Source organism: Notolepis coatsorum (assembly GCF_963971535.1).
Source record: "Notolepis coatsorum genome assembly, chromosome: 5".
Lineage (NCBI taxonomy): Eukaryota > Metazoa > Chordata > Actinopteri > Aulopiformes > Paralepididae > Notolepis > Notolepis coatsorum.
The window spans coordinates 203471694-203489582 of record NC_140169.1 but is presented as its reverse complement, the minus strand read 5'-3'; positions in this window follow the sequence as shown (position 1 = coordinate 203489582).

The window sequence follows — 17889 nt, the reverse complement described above, 5'->3', positions numbered from 1 at the left end:
TGGGCTCTGCGGCTCTGCAGATTTATGCTATTGTTTAACTCTACCTCAATAAGTGGCACAAGTGGATATCTGTTTATTGATGAGTTGCCAAACACACATAGCATGAAGGACACGCAGTCTTCAATAAATAGTTGTTCCAGTTTGACTGGATTGGGTGGTGTCTTAATGAGAATGCAGATTCAGATATGAGGGACATTAACACTTTGGATGCCAACGACGCTATACGTCGTTAGTTCATGCCGCCAGTTGAGTGGCGCCAACGACATATAGCATTTGTTTGTCGTATTTTTTTTTATTGGCGCTTTGAATTCATATTTCATCAATCGAGCCTCACGCTAGTGTTGCAGAGTCTCTCTGAGCTCAATTGGGAAGATACCGCCCCCTATCGTCTCTCCCTGTGTAACTGCACCCCATTAGTTTAGACTGATGAGTTTAAACTGTCTATATGTCCAGTAACATAAGTATAAGTAAATAAAAATAAGTGCACATTAGACGAGTTGAAAATACCAATTCCATTTTACAAATGAATCAAAACAAACCCTTCTGTGATGTCTGTGGCAGGTATATGATTCAGATGTTGTGTGTAGCATATTAAACTAACCCTTCTGTGATGTCTGTGGCAGGTATACGATTCAGATGTTGTGTAGCATATTAAACGAACCCTTCTGTGATGTCTGGCAGGTATATGATTCAGATGTTGTGTAGCATATTGACTGACAGCTGTTCCTCCAGGGCCCTCGTCCATCCGTCTCCATCCACCACACTGCTCTCCAGTCGCAATACTCCAATTCAGCCACTGGGTGGCACTGAGCGGTCCTCACAGTGCGGTCCTTTCCGAGTCTGCAGCTGGATACTATTGACTAGAATAGGAGGAACACCACTCTGTTATGAGTTCATCTGTCTGTTGTCAATGCGCCTTTAGTGCTTGAGAAATTTATATTTATTACTGGACCGTGCAGCTTCTGACCAAGAGCATATTCATAGAAATCTTGACATGTCAGAGAGAAATTCGCTTTGACTTGAATTTCACTCTTCACAAGCTCCACGCTGTCTATTTCTCTGGTCCGTCCAGCACATCATGAGGGAGATCAGCCTCTCTTTTGAGCTTTTCCTTCCATAGCTAAGCTAACAGTCAGACAGCTAGTATGATAGCAGGCAGCCACAGCATGAGTGAACATAAAGTTGTTGCACTGCACATTAAAGGTTGCCGAGGTGTTCAAAGTGGCGCAGACAAACAGCTTGCGCCAGGTGCTACTGTATGTATGCACTCACGCTGGTTAGACTAGGGTAGGCTATAACATACAGTACTTGCGGTGCATTAGTGCATGGTTGGCGATTAATGAGAGGACAAAAACAATAATGATTCATATATTTTAAATTGTTTATTGAAATGCGGGACATTCTTCTTCTGTTGCGGCATGCGGGACAGAGGGCTGAAATGCGGGACAAATCGGGACGTTTGGTCACCCTAATGCCAACACTGATGGTCACTGCCGGAGTGGCCCCCTTCCCATTCAGTGTTCCTGCAGCTGGTGAGTTTGTCTACACAACAATGAAAACTTTAATACATTGACTTAGAACATTCTGTAACCAAAAGGGAAATAAAATATTAACTAAAGGGGAAACTATACTTGTCTGTCTTTCTTATTAAGAAATCGGCCATGTCTTCTAAGTACAAACGGGCCATCAAACAGGCCACTGAACTCATAGACATATATAAAGGCCATTTTGCCACAGGCAGCACGCCCACTCATAACATGAATGTCTATCGTGCATGTGTACTATTGAAATAACCATAGCTTGCAAAATTGTCTGCCGAGTTTCAGACGGTTTGGTTTGTTATAAACGTCAGAGATGTAGTTATCATACTGCATACTTATAATGGACTTTCATATGAAAATAATTTCAACATGTCCAAGCATCATGAATCATAGCCACGCTAATAACGTTTGTAATAAACCAAACCGTTTGTAAATCGGTTGAAAATTGAGCAAGCTATGGTTATTTCAATAGTAGATTAGATTAGATTGTACTTTATTGTCATTATATTTGCATACAACAGGATTTGGGACTCAAACTTAAGGTGCAGTAATAAAATCACACAAGTAATAAAAAAGAACATAAGATACTATACAGAACATAATATACTAAATGTAGACACACGTGAATATGTCCAACCGTAATTCAATGTGTCTAACTGTGTTCATTGTGCTCTAACTTTTATGATAACGCTGTGTAATTTGATGACCCGTTTTGATTCTTCATACTCTAATATGGACATTCAGTAGTGGGACATGGCGCTGGACTGCCGCCGGGGGGAGCTGGTGCGACGTTGGGCTGGCAAAGACAGGTGAAGAAGAGGCTGGTATGAAGGAGGAGTCTGACCAGGAGACTCTCTCTTTCGTCGAATTCCACAGAAGCAAGCAGGTGTATCGGCGACGAGCTTACCATACAAGAGACACACGGGATACGGCCCCCGCGTCCAGTCCGAACCAGTAACGTCGCTGGCCCATAGTTTATCATCCCAGTATAGTGATTAGGGCACGTTAATCCCAGCAGAAGACGTTCGACAGCCGGACTGCACCCTCTAATGCCCTCTAAGGGTGAAGAGGATAAGGTACTTTGAGCTGGCACGTGCACCAGTGACTAAGGGCGCCCCAACTTTATTATTTTGGCAATGCCGGCACTTATAAGGTATTTTGTTTCAGTGTGGGCCCATTGCATTTATTATGTTGTGTTATTGTGCAGTGCATATGGCACCATTGTAGAAATAAGTGTTTCCCATTGTGTGGATCCCGGAGTGTGCTGCCCCCTCCTCGTTATTTGTACATGAAAAGCCTATTAACCCTTACGGGGACTTGTTCATGCAGATACATGTAACCTTCAGTAAAAGGAGAGGCGTATAAATGGGACCACTGTGTGCGTGTGAATGAATGTGCATTCTTGCTTAACTTTTTTATTTTTTTTATGTACATTATTGTTTAACCCCTTCTTATCCACGGCCTATGTGTAATTGGGGCAGGTGCTCTGTACAGGTCAACAAGGAAAGGTACTGCTTTGGGGAGAAATTATATCATTTACCATTACTGCCACCAGGGGTGAGAGGGTGTGGGACGTATTAGGGGAAGAGTGGGTGTTTGGGGAATTACTACAGTCGCCCTGGAGGGCAAGTGTGAGGATTGGTCCGATTCCGCACGCTTCAAGGTACCAATTACCTTCGCGCACCTGAAGTGAGTTCTAATCAGCTCGGTGGAGCTCTTATATACTCTGGTGTTCCTAACGTTCTGTGTCGGGTCGTTTTGGATTACCACTGACTGCTGCTTGTTTCCTCCCGTGTTGTACCTCGTCTGTTTTTCTCCAGGACGTCTATGGAAGTCGCCGCTGTTGCTTTTCTCTGCCATCCGTTGGATCTCTGCCTCATAGACCGCTTAGCGCAATTGCGCCTTGGTGAGTTTTGGAACATACTTTTTTTGGATACTCTGTTTTTCTCGCATTTTCCTGGACTCGGGACCTTTCTGTTTTTTGTGTGTTTGGGTAACACTGAAGAGGAGCCGCTTGTTGTTGTTACTGACTCAGCTAAACAATTCTGGACTGCATTGTATTCCGTTTGCTCGTCTTGTTGACATTATCTCTCTCTCTGTTTTCCAGAGTGGATCGTCAAGTAGCTGCAGAGCCGCAGAGTCAGAGGCGCAATGCCACAGTGCCGTCTCTGCTCTGAGGACGAGCTGCAGAGCCGCAGACAACTCTGCCAAGAACATTTTCTCCCCTTGTGCTTTTTGTTGTTTTCGCTCATTTCTGTTTTGTAAATAAATACGCCCTGGTTTTTGGCTAACTCTGAACTACCTGTCTGTGCCGTGCTGTTGGGGTTGTTTACAAACCATAACATTACGACCCGACCATGTCGACCCCAGCCGACACAGACAGAGTTAGGGCAGTGTTGGCGGTCCAGATCGAGTTGACCAACGACCACACCCAACAGTTAGGTGCGGCTGCGGCTGCTGTGCAGGACCTCCGGGCCCAGGTCCAGCCTATTCAGGAGTCTCTTAACACTCTGGCAACCCAGCAGACAACCCAGGGTAATCAGCAGGCTGATATTCTGCACCAGCTACAGGCTCTCAGTGCAGCATTTAACACCCTGCTTTTAACCCCACCTGTGCCAGGAGTCCCAGCCAGATCACCACCCGCCGCCGCGACAGACCCCACACCTCCCGACCTCGCACCTCGGGAGCCCCGTCTCTCCGAACCACGTTTGTTCGACGGTAACTTCGAGGATTGTGCCACATTCATCATGCAATGTGAGTTGGTTTTCCTTCATCAACCCAGCCGATTTACATCAGAGGGAGCCCGAGTAGCTTACATGACTAACCTGCTCACAGGCCGAGCAGCACAGTGGGTTACTGCTTCCTGGTCTATGAGTGTTGATTTTTGTTTCTCCTACCCAGACTTCGTGGCAGAGCTCCGAAGGGTTTTCCACCACCCAGCTCGTGGCCAGGACCCAGGAGCTCGGTTGGGCACCAGTGTCAGTTCAGACTGGCCGCAACCGAGAGCGGTTGGAACGATCGGGCGCTTCATCTCACCTTCCTGAGAGGGCTCAACGACGCTGTAAGGGACCAGCTCGCGACCCGAGAGGAGCCCGATTCTCTCGAGGGCCTAATCAGCCTCGCTATTCGCATCGACGGACGCCTCCGGGAGAGAAGGCGTGAGAGAGCCCGACTGGGACCCCCAGACGTTCCCCAGACCCCCCGTACTCGTGACAGTACTGCTGACTGTCCTGCCCCCTCTGCGACTGGTGGCCTTTTCCCCTCCCGGTCTGTGGCCGAGGAGGAACCCATGCAGCTGGGACGCACACACCTTAGCCAGGCTGAAAGGGGAGTCCAGGCTCAGGTCCGGCCTTTGTCTCTACTGCGGCCGGGATGGAAACCGTATCTCCAATTGCCCTACCCGGCCAAAAGACCAGGCTCGCCGGGACCCCGGGAGATCCTGGTGAGCCGTTTTTCCTGTTCCCACACCCGTGCACCACCTAACCGTCTGACGAGCGTCACCCTAGCCTGGGCGGACCAACGGGCGACGGTGGAGGCACTCATTGACTCTGGTGCTGACGAGAGTTTCCTGGACGTTGAATTTGCCACCCAGGCCAACATTCCACTTGAGGACCTCGAGAGGCCCTTGGAGGTCTTCGCGCTAGATCAGCACCGCCTGGCTGACATCACTCAACGCACCTGTCCTGTCCTCCTCACCATTGCTGGTAACCACGTTGAGAGACTCCAGTTTTTTATTACCAGATCCCCTCTTGTCCCAGTAGTCCTGGGTCGGCCCTGGCTCGCGCTGCATGAGCCCCACATCGCCTGGTCCTCCGGCACCATCAGGGGGTGGAGCTCCTCCTGTCATGCCCAGTGTCTTCAGGCGGCGTCCAGTTCTTCGCCCCGGAGTTCCCCTTGTGTGCCGCTCCCGGACCTCTCAACTATTCCCCCCGAGTACCACGACCTCGGGGAGGTTTTCAGCAAGTCCCGGGCTCAGGCCCTTCCGCCTCACCGGCCTTACGACTGTGCCATCGACCTCCTCTCAGGGGCCCCCCTTCCCGGCAGCCACCTCTACAGTCTGACCGTCCCTGAGAAGGCAGCGATGGAGAAGTACATCTCTGAGTCCTTGGCAGCAGGCCTCATTCGACCCTCTTCCTCCCCGGTGGCGGCCGGTTTCTTTTTTGTTGGGAAGAAGGATGGAGACCTTCGACCCTGCATTGACTATCGCCAACTCAACGAGATCACCATTAAGAACAAATATCCTCTTCCTCTCATGAACTCCACCTTCGAGCCCCTCACCCAGGCTACCGTCTTCACCAAACTGGACCTCCGGAGTGCCTACCATCTGGTCCGTATCCGAGAGGGCGATGAATGGAAGACCGCCTTCAAGACTCCCAGGGGTCATTACGAGTACCTGGTGATGCCGTTCGGCCTCCTCCACAATCGGCTCTTTGTTAAGGCAGAGAAGTGCCGTTTCCACTCCGACTCCGTCGATTACCTAGGCTTCATCGTGGAGAGCGGCCTGACCCGCGCTGACCCTCGCAAGATCCGGGCCGTGGAGGAGTGGCGAGAACCCACCTCTCGGAAGGAGCTACAGAGCTTCCTCGGGTTCGCAAACTTCTACCGGAGATTCATCCGGAACTACAGCCAGGTGGCGGAACCACTTACCAGGCTGACCTCTCCCTCCCTGCCGTTTGACTGGTCTCCAGCGGCCTGCGCTGCGTTCCATTCCCTCAAGAAGAGGTTCACCACCGCCCCGGTCTTGCTCCACCCAGACCCCAAGAGGCAGTTCATTGTGGAGGTGGACGCCTCGGATACTGGACTAGGGGCTATCTTGTCTCATCGGTCGGCGACGGACCAGAAGGTCCATCCGTGCGCTTTCTACTCACGTCGTTTCCTTCCTGCCGAGAGGAACTATGACATTGGCAATCGGGAGCTGCTGGCGGTAGTGGCTGCCTTGGAGGAGTGGCGTCATTGGCTGAAAGGGGCCGAGGAACCGTTCACCATTTGGACGGACCATAAGAACTTGACGTACATCCGTGCATCCAAGCGCCTCAGCGGCCGGCAGGCAGTCGGTTCGACTTCTCGCTGACCTTTCGCCCTGGGTCCCGCAACACGAAGGCCGACTCTCTGTCCCGGTTACACTCCAAAGGGGCTCCAACCACTGAGGATCCGACTCCCATCCTCCCAGAGGCCAGGGTGGTGGGAGTGGTCACCTTGGGCATCGAAACCGTGGTCAAGTGTGACCTACGTTTCCATCCTGCTCCCAGCAACGTACCCATTCGTCGCCTCTTCGTCCCCGACTCAGTCCGGTCCCGGGTTCTCCAATGGGGCCATACCAGCCGGTTTGCCTGCCACCCCGGCGTTCATCGCACTTTCTCCTTCCTGGCTCGTCGATTCTGGTGGCCCACCATGAGGAACGACGTCAAGGAGTTTGTTCTGGCCTGCACGGTCTGCGCCCGCAGCAAGGCCTCCCACCAGGCACCCTCGGGGCTATTACAGCCACTTCCCATTCCGAGCCGCCCTTGGTCCCATGTGGCGTTGGACTTCGTCACGGGTCTTCCATCGTTCCAGGGAAACACGTGCCTTCTGACTGTGGTGGATCGGTTCAGCAAGGGGGTTCACCTCGTGGCCCTTCCCAAGCTTCCCTCAGCTTCCGAGACAGCGGACCTCCTGACAAGCCACGTGTTCCGCCTCCATGGTTTTCCCCAGGACGTCGTCTCGGACCGGGGTCCCCAGTTCACTTCCCAGGTATGGCGGGCCTTTTGCAAGGGATTGGGGGCAACTGTCAGTCTTTCGTCTGGTTATCATCCCCTGACCAACGGACAAACAGAGAGGATGAACCAGAGCGTGGAGTCTGCTCTCCGTTGTGTTGCCGCCGAGAGACCCGCTTCCTGGAGCCGGTTCCTTCCCTGGGTCGAGTACGCCATCAACTCCCTGGTCAGTTCCGCCACCGGCCTCTCGCCATTCGAGGTATCCCTGGGCTACCAACCCCCTCTTTTCCCTGCACAGGAGTCGGAAGTGGCAGTTCCCTCCGTGCAGGATCATCTCGACCGGTGTCGTCAGGTCTGGGAGATCACCAGGACTGCGCTGCTCCAGTCATCGGAGCGCGCCAGTCGTGGAGCTGACCGACGCCGGATCCCTGCGCCGACGTACCACCCTGGGCAGAGGGTATGGTTGTCCGCCAAGGATATTCCGCTTCGATCCTTGGCCAAGAAGCTTAACCCCCGGTTCGTTGGCCCTTTTGAGATCCAGAAGGTGCTCAGTCCTGCAGCGGTGAGTCTTAAGCTTCCTGCGTCCATGCGCATTCACCTCGTTTTCCATGTGTCCCGGGTTAAACCTGTCTCTCTCAGTCCCCTGATGCCTCCTGCTCTAGATCCGCCTCCTCCCGAGATGGTGGACAGACACCCCCAGTGGAAGGTCCGTCAGCTCATGGACGTCCGACGGCGGGGACGGGGGTTCCAGTACCTGGTGGACTGGGAGGGATACGGTCCGGAGGAACGGAGCTGGGTCTCCCGCCATCTCATCATGGACCCAGCCCTGATCACCGACTTCCATCGGTCCCATCCGGGGAAGCCGAGGCCGGGCAGGTCGCCGGGTGGCTCCCGTGGAGGGGGGGGTACTGTGAGGATTGGTCCGATTCCGCACGCTTCAAGGTACCAATTACCTTCGCGCACCTGAAGTGAGTTCTAATCAGCTCGGTGGAGCCCTTATATACTCTGGTGTTCCTAACGTTCTGTGTCGGGTCGTTTTGGATTACCACTGGCTGCTGCTTGTTTCCTCCCGTGTTGTACCTCGTCTGTTTTTCTCCAGGACGTCTATGGAAGTCGCCGCTGTTGCTTTTCTCTGCCATCCGTTGGATCTCTGCCTCATAGACCGCTTTGCGCAATTGCGCCTTGGTGAGTTTTGGAACATACTTTTTTTGGATACTCTGTTTTTCTCGCATTTTCCTGGACTCGGGACCTTTCTGTTTTTTGTGTTTGGGTAACACTGAAGAGGAGCCGCTTGTTGTTGTTACTGACTCAGCTAAACAATTCTGGACTGCATTGTATTCCGTTCGCTCGTCTTGTTGACATTATCTATCTCTCTGTTTTCCCGGGTGGATCGTCAAGTAGCTGCAGAGCCGCAGAGTCAGAGGCGCAACGCCACAGTGCCGTCTCTGCTCTGAGGACGAGCTGCAGAGCCGCAGACAACTCTGCCAAGAACATTTTCTCCCCTTGTGCCCTATTGTTGTTTTCGCTCATTTCTGTTTTGTAAATAAATACGCCCTGGTTTTTGGCTAACTCTGAACTACCTGTCTGTGCCGTGCTGTTGGGGTTGTTTACAAACCATAACAGCAAGAAGGACCAGCGTATAACCCCTAGGTTAGTAAATCCTAGGCCCCATCCGCTCCCTCTGCTAAATCCCAATTCTAGTACCCCTACACTACAGTCGGGGACTCAACCGGACCCAGATCTGCTGTGCTCCCACTACCTGGTGACAGTTCATATCCACTCTCATAAAGTAGGGATAATCCACCAGTGGCGTCGTTAGCCCTGGGCTTCCGGGGCTTTAGCCGCGGATGTTTTTCTCCTAGCCCCGGACCTAAAAAAAAAAAAAAAAAAAAAAAATGTTTACATTTTTTTCTTTTTTTCTTTTTTTACTTTTTTTTTTTTTAAGATGTCAGCATCCCCATTGTCTGTGCTGAATGTTTGTTAGTGTTTGGTATTTTTGTTGGTTGTTAGTACTTTTAATCCATTTTTAGTAGTTTTCATTAGATCCTATAATTTTTTCATTCACCGATTTGTGGACTTTTTTTTGTGTCCTGAAAGGCGCCTTATAAATCAAATGCATTATTATTATTATTATTATTATTATTATTATTATTATTATTATTATTATTATTATTATTATTATTATTATTATTATTATTATTATTATTATTATTATCATCCAGGAGGGAAAAGACACTTTGGATAGTAGGGACTGCCTCTCTGTCTGTCCTGACCAGGAAACACTTTGCAACTGTGATCTCCTCTGGCAATAGTTGGATATTGTAATGTGTGGCGAGGGGTTGCAGCAATTCCACTGAGAGAAACTGGTCTGAGGCTGGATAACATGCCTGTATGCCTCTCATAAGTTGTTATCCAACTCATGAGAACCTGCTCTCAAGCTCTTGCAGCATTCTGTCGACGACTGGATAGAACAGTCTCTGTCTCAGCTGATCTCCTGAGCTGAGGTCTGAGCTTGTGCCACAAGATGCCATTACATATGGCCTTTGTCCTGTCATACATGTCCACTGCCATCTCTGAGGTGCGATAATCTTTGAGTGTGTCCTGCACTGTGCTTTTAAATAGTACAGATAGGTATTGAAGATGTGCACGTTAACGCAGCAGCACCTGGAGCCATCCATACCCATGTCCAGTGTCCACTGACAAAGACATGCTCATGATACTGTGATAAACTATAATAAGCTTTAATCGAACCCTGGTTCATTTCCTCGGATAGTCCGGTTGGTTTGGGGTGGTGTGAAAGCTCATTCACTCTTGCAAGTGAACCCTGCTGCGGTTCATTTGAGATGTGAATGCAAAGCGGACCAAAGGCAGGAAAAGACCCAAAAATCGAATCTTTTTTTTATGAGAAGACTGAAACATATGTATATAATGAAACACACAATACCGGGTTTTTTCGATTGCTTAAGCATGATTTTGAAAACGGGGCCCGTATGGAAGCAAATGAGTGCCAGAAGTATTTGAATTTAATCAGACACCGCATTTATAGCATTGAAAATAATAACTTTGAAAACATGTATCTGAATTTGAAAACATGTATCTGAATTTTTTCAGACACTGCATTTTTGTATCTGAATTATTTCAGACACCGCATTTATGGTTTCAGACACCGAATTTATAGCATTGCAAATAAATACTTTGAAAATCATGTATCTGAATTTCTTTGCTCCGAATTTACCTATGCGAAATAAAAATGCAGTGTTAATAAAACAATTCGAATGCATAATAAAATTCAATTCGACACCAAAAAAAAATTCGATGCATAATTGCGGTGTATATAATTCGATGTCAAAAATTCGATGCATAATTGCGGTGTATGGAATTCGATGTAAAAAACCAACATCCGGGGGTATCCAGCTGCAGAACCACAGAACCACCACAGCAGCAGCAGGCTGAGGCCCCTCGCTTCCATTGGCTGATTTGGGTCACGTGATTTGGGTCACGTGACCGTCCCACCCAATGGCTGAATTGGACTATTGCACTGCGGGCATTGGCTGATGCACTGCGGGATTGATTGATTGATTGATTGATTGAAAACTTTATTAACAGATTGCAGAATGGGTACACGTGACCGCCACAGGCCCTGATTGATTGATTGAAAACTTTATTAACAGATTGTAGAATGGGTACAGTGACCGATTGATTGATTGATTGATTGATTGATTGATTGAAAACTTTATTAACACTTTCCGTGGCACACACGAGAATACTTTGGTTTTTTTATAGGTGGTTGAAAGCCACTCACGAGATTTCTCTGAATTTTTTTTTTGTTTATTTTTAGCGATCTGAAATCACATTGCATCACCCGAGCCTACCCGAGTATAGCCGAGCGGCGCCGGCGATCATTGTGTAAAAAAGCGCCCCCTGTCGTCTCCCAGATGACATAAGGGATTTTTGAATGGACTCAATGAAAATGAATGGGGGAAAAAATCTGGTACTCCACATTTTCCAGTCCACTGATGCAGCCGGGCTTACCACAGTTCATTCTGGAGACTCAGAGCCCCGCTGATCATGGAGTTCTACTGTAGCGCGTTGAATCCATACACTTATCGATTTTTTCGAATGGTGATCAGGAATTGGAATATACCAGTTGGATACCATCTGATGTCAGGTAAGGACTCTATGTTATCAGTGTTAGGATAATAAGAGTAAGTTTGATGAAGTTATAAGCTGTTTTGTGAAATGTCCTCTTTCGGTTTCACTGTAAAAGTCGGAGAGGAAATCAACGGGGCGATTATCCGTGCGCGGCCCGAATGTGCTTGCGTGCACGCAGGGCCGCCTGGGAGAAATGCGAGGCCCTGTGCGAGATATAACGCGAGCCCCCCCCCCCCCCCCCCCCCCCCCCAAAAGGTAAAAAAAAAAATATATATATATATATATATATATATATATATATACATATATTTTTTTTCTTTCCAGTCAACATATTCTTAAATAATAGCGCTGCCCGAGGCGGGGCATGATACAGTCAACATATAGTAAAAGAGAGAGCGAGAGAGAGCTCCCGTTCTACAGTCAATATACAGTGTACAGAGAGAGAGACACATTGGAAAGAAATTGAAATGCTATTTGGCCCTAAACAGAGAGTACACAGTGGCAGAATACCTGAGCACTGTGACTGAAGATCCTTGAGCACAGCCTAGCCATCGAGAAAGGCCGCCATAGGCAGACTGTGTGTGTTAGAAAGAGAGAGAGAGAGAGAGAGAACATGTGTGTTTGTCATGTGTGTGTGTGTTAGAGAGAGACTAGAGCATGTATGAGAGATTCAAAAGGACAAAGATCAACACTTAAATCCAAGAGAGAGAGAGAGAGAGAGAGAGAGAGAGAGAGAGAGAGAGAGAGAGAGAGAGAGAGAGAGAGAGAGAGAGAGAGAGAGAGAGAGAGAGAGAGAGAGAGAGACACATTGGAATGAAATTGAAATGCTATTTGGCCCTAAACAGAGAGTACACAGTGGCAGAATACCTGAGCACTGTGACTGAAGATCCTTGAGCACAGCCTAGCCATCGAGAAAGGCCGCCATAGGCAGACTGTGTGTGTTAGAAAGAGAGAGAGAGAGAGAGAGAACATGTGTGTTTGTCATGTGTGTGTGTGTTAGAGAGAGACTAGAGCATGTATGAGAGATCCAAAAGGACAAAGATCAACACTTAAATCCAACAAGAAGAGGGTCTATACCAGAGAAACCAAAGCAGCAAGGAGCCAATGGCCGACATCAGCTAAATAGGCTAGCCAGGTACTGTGACACCAGGCCACACACAGCTTTGGCCAACGGCCCAACGCTACCCAAGCTACACAAACGACCAAGACATTCACACACAGCACATGTCGTATCTCCAAATGTTGTGAAGTAGCATATGTTTTGCCTGGAAAAAAACATCGTTATTAACAAAACATTCGGGAGGGGAAGGAAGAAAGAGTGGGGTAATGTCATGACATTTTCATTAATCTTACCTGCACCAAGGAACGCAGGGCGAAAGGCCGCAACACAGGTCTCCACGTTGACGAAAGGCCTCTCGCTGGCGGGACAAAAATAAGCCAGAACCCCCTGCTATTCTCACGGATAATGTCAATGGTCGTAGCACAAGCTAACAGCCAACTCTAGCCTAGGCTAACTGATAGCATCAAAGTAACGTGCGCAGCCGGCAGCTAACGTCGTAGCTACGACGTTAGCTGCCGGCTGCGCACGTTACTTTGATGCTATCAGTTAGCCAGTTAGCTCAACCCGGCTATCGCTAACCATTAGCTAACGCACTACCACTGAAACTACAACATGAGAAAAGCAATACAGGCGCTGACACCAGGCCACACACCGTTAGCTACTAACTCCATACTACAACAGGCTACAGCTAGTCGACCAGTTTGGCTCCAGAGAGAGAGAAAGAGAGATAGGTCCACGGCGGGAATATAATCATAGGTTGACTCACCATAACGCAGTATCAATGCGGCGCCAATGGTAAAGTTGGAAGGAGACTTTCTTGGCCCACGGTGTAATTTCTTCTGATCCATGCTGCTTTTGAAAAGACATCCTCTGCGCTGAATTAGATCATCCCTCTACCTCGTGTCGTGTGTCTTCTTCTTCTTCTTCTTCTATTACGGCGGACGGGATAAGAGACCGGAAACACTATCCTAAAATCTGTAGAGCAGCAAAGCCGCAGAAACCGGAAAACTGCAGTCTGCAGAGCCGCAGAGGCAGGAACAAGTCAAACACATTCTACAAACGTGTCTAATGTGAAATATATAAGCATATAAGCAAAACTAGATTTTAGGTCTGTGATGAAAAAGGGCCTCGCGGGAAGGGGGGCCTCGCAAAAAAATAAATAATAATAAAAAAAAAAAAAAAAAAAAAAAATTGCGAGGCCCCCCTTCCCGCGAGGCCCTGTGCGACCGCACTGCTCGCACACCCCCTGAGGCGGCCCTGCGTGCACGTATACTATTGATCATCTAGCGTTTATTTGAAAACGATTCATAAAAAGGCCAACGAATATCAACGTTGTGGAATATTCCAGTAAAAGACGATTTTCATAGAATTATCCAGAATGGGCTGTTTTTTTATCTGAAAACGGGTGCTTTTCTAAATGCTCTGAAACGGAAACGACGCGATAAAAAAACAATCTGCCTTGACAGCACTGACTGGAAAATAGTCTTTGATAATGCGATGGGCAGATTAGACACATAGCCATAATTTAAAACATAGATTAGGCGATATTAACGTTAACATTGGCGCCGATGGTGGCATTCAGCGGGTAAAAAGGAAAACCCGGCGTGGCGCTCAAAGTGTTAACAGATTGCAGAATGGGTACAGTGACGTCACAGGCCCGGATTGATTGATTGATTGATTGATCTGATTGACTGATTGAAAACTTTATTAACAGATTGTAGAATGGGTACAGTGGCCGATTGATTGATTGATTGATTGATTGATTGATTGATTGATTGATTGATTGATTGATTGATTGATTGAAAACTTTATTAACAGATTGCAGAATGGGTACAGTGACATCACAGGCCCAGATTGATTGATTGATTGATTGATTGATTGAAAACTTTATTAACAGATTGCAGAATGGGTACAGTGACGTCACAGGCCCGGATTGATTGATTGATTGATTGATTGATTGATTGATTGAAAACTTTATTAAGATTGCAGAATGGGTATAGAGGTGTGATAGGTGTGATAGGTATGAGAGGTGTGATAGGTGTGATAGGTGTGAGAGGTGTGATAGGTGTGATAGGTGTGATAGGTGTGATAGGTGTGAGAGGTGTGATAGGTGTGAGAGGTGTGATAGGTGTGATAGGTGGGATTGGTGTGATAGGTGTGATAGGTGTGAGAGGTGTGATAGGTGTGATAGGTGTGAGAGGTGTGATAGGTGTGATAGGTGGGATCGGTGTGATAGGTGTGATAGGTGTAATAGGTGTGAGAGGTGTGATAGGTGTGATAGGTGGGATCGGTGTGATAGGAGTGATAGGTGTGAGAGGTGTGAGAGGTGTGACAGGTGTGAGAGGTGTGATAGGTGTGAGAGGTGTGATAGGTGGGATCGGTGTGCTAGGTGGGATCGGTGTGATAGGTGTGAGAGGTGTGATAGGTGTGATCGGACTCTCACACCTATCACACCTCTCACACCTATCACACCTCTCACACCGATCCCACCTCTCACACCTATCACACCTATCCCACCGATCACACCTCTCACACCTATCACACCTCTCACACCTATCACACCTATCACACCTCTCACACCTCTCCCACCTATCACACCTATCACACCTATCACACCTCTCACACCTATCACACCGATCCCACCTATCCCACCTATCACACCTCTCACACCTATCACACCTATCACACCTCTATACCCATTCTGCAATCTGTTAATAAAGTTTTCAATCAATCAATCAATCAATCAATCCGGGCCTGTGACGTCACTGTACCCATTCTGCAATCTGTTAAAGTTTTCAATCAATCAATCAATCAATCCGGGCCTGTGACGTCACTGTACCCATTCTGCAATCTGTTAATAAAGTTTTCAATCAATCAATCAATCAAGCAATCGGTCACTGTACCCATTCTACAATCTGTTAATAAAGTTTTCAATCAATCAATCAGATCAATCAATCAATCAATCCGGGCCTGTGACGTCACTGTACCCATTCTGCAATCTGTTAATAAAGTTTTCAATCAATCAATCAATCAATCGGTCACTGTACCCATTCTACAATCTGTTAAAAAAGTTTTCAATCAATCAATCAGGCCTGTGGCGGTCACGTGTACCCATTCTGCAATCTGTTAATAAAGTTTTCAATCAATCAATCAATCCCGCAGTGCATCAGCCAATGCCCGCAGTGCAATACTCCAATTCAGCCATTGGGTGGGACGGTCACGTGACCCAAATCACGTGACCCAAATCAGCCAATGGAAGCGAGGGGCCTCCGCCTGCTGCTGCTGTGGTGGTTCTGTGGTTCTGCAGCTGGATACCCGGATGTTGGTTTTTTACATCGAATTCCATACACCGCAATTATGCATCGAATTTTTTACATCGAATTATATACACCGCAATTATGCATCGAATTTTTTTTGGCATCGAATTGAATTTTATTATGCATTCGAATTGTTTTATTAACACTGCATTTTTATTTCGCATAGGTAAATTCGGAGCAAAGAAATTCAGATACATGATTTTCAAAGTATTTATTTGCAATGCTATAAATTCGGTGTCTGAAACTATAAATGCTGTGTCTGAAATAATTCAGATACAAAAATGCGGTGTCTGAAAAAATTCAGATACATGTTTTCAAATTCAGATACATGTTTTCAAAGTTATTATTTTCAATGCTATAAATGCGGTGCCTGATTAAATTCAAATACTTCTGGCACTCATTTGCTTCCATAGGCCCGGTGTTTCAAAACACACAATTAGGACAACCACACACACAATTATCAGAACACCTCAGATCCTTTGCTAAATTAAACACTTGTCAAAACCATACACTTATTTATAAAAACTACATTTTGTTACCATATGAAACACACGTTTCATATGACTTAATTCTGTTTGAACCAGTTACACACACTGCTGTGCTTAACCTAAAACACATTTAGCAATTCTACTTCTCAGTGATTAGAGTACTGTAAGTGAAGTACGCAGAGAATGTGCAAATATACAATAAATTCACCAAACACTACACAAGACCAATGCTGTAGACTGATGAAAATATAATGTATTTATCATACATATACCCAAATCAATGATGCAGACTGCTGAAAAAAATACATTTTCTCTCCATATACCCAAATCAATGATGCAGACTGATGAAAATATAAATTTTCTCTCCATATAACCAAATCAGTCAACATTTCAACATGGAGAATCACAACAAAACATGTCCCAGTTTTCATGCTACTATGTGCATAACACTGTAAGCTCAGCAAATATCAGACAAACATAAAATACTGTATCCAGTACAGGTTAAAATTACAGTAAAACAAAAACAATTTTGAAAATTTTAAATAGAGTACAGAAAATACTAGACATTATCTCTTTGCCTAGCTGGATCTTGCAAGAGAATTTTTTGCTCTGTGTGTATTGTTTTGCAAAAAGTGTGAGGCTGACATTGTGCTTATAGGGGTGCAAATCTGGGCCTATGTTTTGCTCCTTGAGTGTAAGGTTTTGATAATTGTGTAATACTTTTGATTTGAGTGTTTGTGCAATTGAAGAAAACTGTAAAGACTAGAGATGAACTGTTTATTTCTTTTGTACATAGGCTGTGCATATGTTTGTTTGTTTATTTGCTTATGTGTATGATTCTTAACTGTTTTTATTTTGTTATTGGTGTATATGTGTGTATGTATGTACAGTATATGTATATATATTATATATATATGTATATATATGTGTATATATGTATATTTGTACTCCTGTTGGGGCCTCTTGGACCAGATCAATGTTTTATCTGGCTAAATAAAGGTTAAATAAATAAATAAGAAACTGATGATTTGGTCCTGTTAACTTTGAATTTTCTATGGGGACTGCCCAGATCCCTCTCATGGACATGGACCTCACTTTGAGAACCTCTAATGATTCTAGTTATTCAGTAGTCATCTCTAATTACTCTAAAATTGCGTATTTCTGTGTTTCTGGGCTGAAGCCCCCAATGTTTTCTAACCCTAAAAACGCCCCTGTAATCCACCCTTCTACATATACTGTACAAGAAACATAAAATACGGGCGCCAGGGTGGCGCACCACGTACAGCGCTGCAGTGCAACGCGGCCATCCCGGGTTCAACTCCCGGACCCGGCGACCTTTGCAGAATGTCATCCCCCGTCTATCTCCCATACTTCCTCTCTCTGTCTCTACCGGACTGCCCGGTAACAAAACCAATAATATATCTACCAAAAACATAATAATAAAAAAATAAAAACATAAAATACTATACAGAGACATAAAATACTATACAATAAGACAATGTTACAATACACAAAATAACAATCACAGTGTCAGACGGTAGTGGGTGGGTATTGCACTGTGGATATTGCACTTGATGGGTAGGATGTTGCACAGTGTGGGAGGAGGAGGAAGGGGTGAATTATTAGTGCATGTTAGAG